The sequence below is a fragment of the Papaver somniferum genome, unplaced genomic scaffold (genome assembly GCF_003573695.1).
Source record: "Papaver somniferum cultivar HN1 unplaced genomic scaffold, ASM357369v1 unplaced-scaffold_133, whole genome shotgun sequence".
Taxonomy (NCBI): Eukaryota; Viridiplantae; Streptophyta; class Magnoliopsida; order Ranunculales; family Papaveraceae; genus Papaver; species Papaver somniferum.
In genome coordinates this window covers 5,668,947-5,674,259 of record NW_020622492.1, presented here as the reverse complement: position 1 = coordinate 5,674,259, position 5,313 = coordinate 5,668,947, and the positions used below count along the sequence as shown (strand labels likewise).

The window sequence follows — 5,313 nt, the reverse complement described above, 5'->3', positions numbered from 1 at the left end:
AAATGCACTGATATATATTTATTCAGAAACCATATACTTACGTTTAGAATCATTCGGGAAGTCGAAATCACGGAAATGCACTGATATATTTTTCTTCAGAAATCATATACTTGCATTCTGAATCATATATGTTATTTTTTTCTTCAAGGAAAATGCTTTGTATCCCGGTATTTTCTCTTGAAATTATTATTGAGAGAGAGACATCACATACCTACTTTTCAACGCATCAATCCCGATGGTAGAGGGTATAATTCAATCCCGGGATTGGGCGTCCACGTAAAATTGTTGTTTCTTGGAACAGAATTTTACAAAAAAAAAACTAAAAAAGAATAATCAGAGTATCGCCCTAAATATTGCAGGGGGGGTACTAAGCCATGTATTGGGATTAATAAAGTAAAGATATTATATAGTATGAAATTATTTTCAAACACCTACTTGAAATAACTTCAAACATGGATCGGGATTAATCAGTGAATCAGTTATTTTACGAACCAACATTAATCAGTTATTTTACGGGAAAAAATGGATTGGAAAAATTATGACGAAGTATTTATCTCTTGATTACTTTTGTAAGTTAAGTATAATTAAGTATTATTGATTTCTTCTAGCCCTTGTTGTTATAGTTGAGAAGGCCACATAGTTAAACTCGGGTGACAACCAAAGAATGTTTTTAAATGATTCTAGTTGTATTAGAATACTTTATCAGTTCATCCTAGAGCTAGAGAAATACATTTTGAATGTGCAATATTCCTACAAAAACTAAAATGGAACATTGAAGGAATACCCAAGACCAAAGTTCCAAAAAATTTACTTGAAACATGAACATTACTGGACGGACCAAAATATGTCCAGAAATTTTTTTAAAGTTAATAATTCAAAATTTCTGCTAGTGTTTAACAAAACCTAAATTCGATGGCTATGAAGGTTATCTTAGAAAACAAAACTTGATAATACTGCGGATGAATTTAACAAAGTCGTTGTTTTCTGCTGTCTTTCTAAAAGTCCTGATTCACTATGCCCATGGTGCCCTTTGAATGTATAAGGTGCTAAAGAACTGGCAAAAATAAAAGTGAAAAAAAAAATCTAAAAGATAAAGTAATAATTAAAAAATATAAGCACCACCTTAATACCATAAAAAAAAACTCCAACAACTTCCCCCCTCACCTGCTCAATTCATCGAATGGTACTACACTATTGATGTCTCTCCACGGTATAAGGTTGATAAAGTCCACGTAGCAGTCCTCAACATAGATTTTTTCGAAGTGCGTATTAAACTGAGGTAGCGGTGGCACCAATGTATCTTGAGAAAGAATATAATCACCGGCGATGTTACCCATCAATTGACATACTATTTCCCAAAACTCGTGGAGCAAAAATACTAATACAAACAAAGATCGCCAGCGATGCCAATGAATGCTAACACAAACACCCATGCTTTGAATTCGCCATATAATCTTTTTTTGGGTAGCACTATAAATATAAATCACAAAAACTCTGAATCAAATCTCACAAATTGAAACCATAAAAAAAAAAAAAAACAGGAATCAAATTTAGAAAAACAAAATGGGAAACACAAAATCAAACCTAGATGATTAGCGCAGAAGTGTCTTAGGTTGTCTCATTACCGACGAAATTTTTTCCATCTCTTTTTTGTTTAAAAAAGCTTCAACTCCTCTATCTTTGCATTGATTTTCATTTTTATTAAATTGCCGAGAAATGATTAACGGTTTCACCTTTCTGCAAGAAACAGATAAATAGTTTTAAACCATTAAAAAGAATAAAAAAATACATATAAATAGAGTTCTTGAGGAAACCAAAGAAAAGTAAAAAAATTAAATCTAGTTCTTTTTTTCTTTTTCCGAACATCTTGATCCTTGGGTTGATTTTTCGCAAAAATTAGTTGTTGTTTTTTTCCTATTATAAATACCCGGATATATATGCAAATGATTCTAAAAATAAAATATCTTTTAGAATATTTGTATATTAATTTCGAAAATTTAACTAATTTCCTTTCTAATATAAAATTAAATTTAATTAGTTTAATGAAAGTTAACTTATCGTGTCTAAAACTTTATGAAAGTCCAAACTTAATTTGGAAATAAAGTGCCTAATATATTAGTCTAATTTGAAAACACACGCAATCCCTAACCGACTCCCATCACTGTTCTGAACATTTCTTTCTGCAACTAATTTTCTTTATTCTCTTAACCTGTCTTTGTTGTTGTTTTGGCTAACAAACGAAACCATTTAAGTTTTTTTCTAGTATTTTTCAGGGATATAGCTGTTTGATTCCACTCAAAAAAAAAAACTTAGAATGAAACGATTAGACGAAGAAAGAATTAAGTTTTTTTATTTCCTCACTTTTTAACTTCAAGTCATTTTTGGCCGACCAAAAATCGGCTTTCCCCAAAAGAAAAATGGCTTTTCTTGTAAAAGTTATTATATATTAGCACTCTTTTTTTCTAATTAATACATAAAGGAAAAAAAGTTCCAAATTAATACATAGAGGAAAAAAATAACCCACATATTTATTTATTTTTGTGAAAGTAAAAAGAATCAATAAATAATTTTTTTTCTTTTCTCCACCCATTTAAAATATTCGCCCAATAACACCAAATAAAAAAGGCATCGTCACGGTGCGTGGCGGAGCCCCGTGTACACCAAATTAAAATCAAACATACGTTTATAGAAAAAGCCCGACGCATCGCGCGGGCACAAATCTAATCCTCATAAAAATCAAAACAACATTATCAATGCCATACTAAGCACTCTAAGAGATCAAAAACGCAAAGCCCAACTTAGCAAAATAAGGTTACAAAAGAAAGGAAGCCCATTCTGTTCTGAACGCTTAAAGGATGAGATCATTGGTAACATAACATGTTATTTTCACTGGCAGTATCAATAATTCAATTGCCAAACCCAATGGTGTAAAAATAGTTGCCTATAACCCTCTTTAACTCAGTAATATCCAAGACATCTTCAATCTTAGTCTTGGCTATTGCTTGCCCCTAATAATTCCAAGACATCTTTCTTGATTGCTTGCCCCTAAAATTACTAAAATATCAAATAAAAATCCATTTTAATCTGTGATGTTACTCATTATGCATAAATAAAAAAGGTAGGCACTTCACCTGGTGAAACTATATTTGGACCGTGGGTTCAAAGTTATACACCTCATTATATTCTTGGCACCTTCTTACTCTTCAGATAACTTCATGGTCCCTCAAATGCTTTAATCTTGCACAGTATTAAAAAATGTTCCAAGTACAATTTGAGCTCATTACCGCTGCTACCACCAATAATAAAATAAGTACAGGTCTTGAACAGTAATACAATAATAGAGCAGAAATTACATGAAAAGTAGGCCTTTAGAGCAACTGCAGTGGTGCGATCAAAACCAAAGATCAAAGATCAAAAAAAAGACCAAAATTTGGGTTTAGTCCGTGGTGTGACGCAACGGTACATGATTAAAATTTCGTCTGGCGGACTTTAAAAGTCCGCCCCATTAAAATTTCATCAGGCGGACTTTAAAAGTCCGCCCCATCCCTTTTAAATTTTAACAGGCGGACTTTAAAAGTCCGCCCCATTCTTTGCAAATTTTAACAGGCGGACTTTAAAAGTCCGCCTCATTCCTTTTTTTTTTATTTAATTAAAATTTCATCGGGCGTAATTTAAATCTCCGCCCGTTAACAAGCGTACTTTAAATTTACGCCCAGCATCAAGCGTACTTTAAATTTACGCCCGACTATATTAGAATTTGGGATTTGGTCGCGACCATATTTGGTCTGGAATTTGATCTTTGGTCCAAATTTGATCTTTACTCCGTCCCACTGTGTTAGGATCTCATCCCATAAATTTGGTTATACTCGCCCACTGTGGATGCTCTTAATGGGAAATACTTGGCTTTGACTGTCACAGATATAAAGATAAAGTAAACTTAACAAATGAAACCACATTTTAACTTTCAACGGAAATACAACTATGGGAAGATTTTAAAATGTGCATCATTAAGATCCAAGCCTACCAAGAAAAATAGAATAATTTGTGCAGAACATATACCTTTCCCGGTATGTCAATTTTGCAAAGTAGAAGGACTAATATAAAAAATATCTCGGAGACAAAAAACAACCAAGTTATTTTAAGGCCGATAGGTGTAAAGGCTCAGGAACTTCCAGAGAGCTCTTAGCTCTGAAGTGATGCAAAGTCTATAGTTTATTGATTTGTTTGATATTAACGATCAATTTGTATTTGGTCGAAATATAAAGTGGAGGTCCAAAGGCTGGAATATAATTCTATTATATTTTTGACGTACCTAGATATACTCATTCCCATCATAAGCCTCTCTTTTGCGCTAGATCACTCGTAACCGGCCAAGCTATTCCGCGGAACGGGCTGCATATCCTGCAGATCGATGTATTATCAGCTAGGGTTTAAAAAATAAAACCTGAATAAAATCGATAGGATGTAAGAAAATAAACCTGATCTCATCCAAGGATGATGCTCCCGCACGTCTTGATTTATAAGCACCGTGTGAAGATTAGGTCTAGGAAACAAATTAGAGAAATAAGTAAAAAAAGAACAAAAAAACATCAGTGAAACAATAACAAACAAATAAGAGAAATTAAGGTCAGCAAGGTTAGAATACCCGTATGAGCGAGGTACTGTTTTCTGACGGAATCTCCATATGAGAGTGAAACTGTATTGAGAAGCTCCTTTTCAGTTGATGGAAATAGAATAATAATTGTGTTTTAGAATAAGTTATGCTTCATGTAGAAAGCTAGATGAACTCCCTCATTTCATTCTTCAATGCGGGGAATATATATCCACCAGAAATTGCAAAATAAAATCAACAAAAAAACATAAGATCGACGAAGAATACAAAACAATAAAACCCTAGAAGAAGATAAAAATAATTGTGCAAGCGGTTAGAGTTTGTGCTGCTTGAGTGCTTTATATAGTTGTTGACAAAGCCTAGAAATTCCATAGATAAAATCCGATATTTTAGAAATAATATCATTTTTTAATTATTTCGGAAAACCATATATTTTTTAGTATCCATATTTCCTGGTTGAAATATTTCTTAAAATTGAATTGTTTTTATTTTCTTTTATGGAATTAACGAAACCCATGTGATTTATAATTTCCGCTAATGATCTTTTTCTTCTTTTTCTTTTAAAAAACTGTTGCTTATTATCATGCTCTAATGCTTTCCCCATGATTTTCTACTAACGATTTTGTATATCGACTATTGAACAGAATTATTCTTGTTTGACAAGAGGAAGCATGTTTCGATCCACAGGTAAGTATCAACAA

General features: G+C 32.5%; 1 long non-coding RNA gene across 1 annotated transcript; it reads right to left on the bottom strand.

Annotated features, from left to right (window-relative positions):
- Window positions 1-1,189: 1,189 nt before the first annotated feature.
- LOC113333543 lies at window positions 1,190-4,853 on the bottom strand. Its single transcript, XR_003352127.1, has 6 exons — window positions 4,646-4,853; window positions 4,479-4,543; window positions 4,313-4,401; window positions 3,132-3,286; window positions 1,585-1,737; window positions 1,190-1,470 (listed from the first exon to the last, which is right to left on the bottom strand). It is a non-coding gene; the product is annotated as an uncharacterized LOC113333543 (long non-coding RNA).
- Window positions 4,854-5,313: the final 460 nt, after the last annotated feature.